The 429-nt window shown below is 43.1% G+C and overlaps 1 non-coding gene across 1 annotated transcript; it reads right to left on the reverse strand.

Moving 5' to 3' along the window:
* Nucleotides 1–91: 91 nt before the first annotated feature.
* LOC111661453 (U6 spliceosomal RNA) lies at nucleotides 92–198 on the reverse strand. Its single transcript, XR_002761227.1, has one exon. It is a non-coding gene; the product is annotated as a U6 spliceosomal RNA (small nuclear RNA).
* Between the last annotated feature and the right edge of the window lie 231 nt (nucleotides 199–429).

Below are 429 nucleotides of genomic sequence, written 5' to 3' on the forward strand. Positions count from 1 at the left end.
AGTTGCAAAGGCTCGCAAGGAACACCAGTCATTCCACACATGCAACAGGCAACCCTCACTTTTAGTTGCTCTAGAAACACGCCAGCAGATGAAAATGTGGAAACGCTTCACGAATTTGCGTGTCATCCTTTCGCAGGGGCCATGCTAATCTTCTCTGTATCGATTCCAATTTTTCATATGCGCTGCCTGAGCAAGCACAGTCTTTGTGCGACGGCTGCATTATAAGCCCCGGTGGGGAGATCGACCCCGTTGCAGTGGTGCAGACTAAAGTTCTCCCATCCCTAATAGATGGCATCACAAAAGTGTGGGAGTACTTCTTTCTCCATTTATCAACTAAACATTAGTAATAACAACATACTGACTGCATATTTACATGATTATAAAATTAACCAACACAGTAATACCAAAATCTCTTTGACAATGAAAACA

This window comes from Seriola lalandi, unplaced genomic scaffold (assembly GCF_002814215.2).
Source record: "Seriola lalandi dorsalis isolate HSWRI2012SDOR001 ecotype SW California unplaced genomic scaffold, Sedor1 jcf7180001996540, whole genome shotgun sequence".
Taxonomy (NCBI): Eukaryota; Metazoa; Chordata; class Actinopteri; order Carangiformes; family Carangidae; genus Seriola; species Seriola lalandi.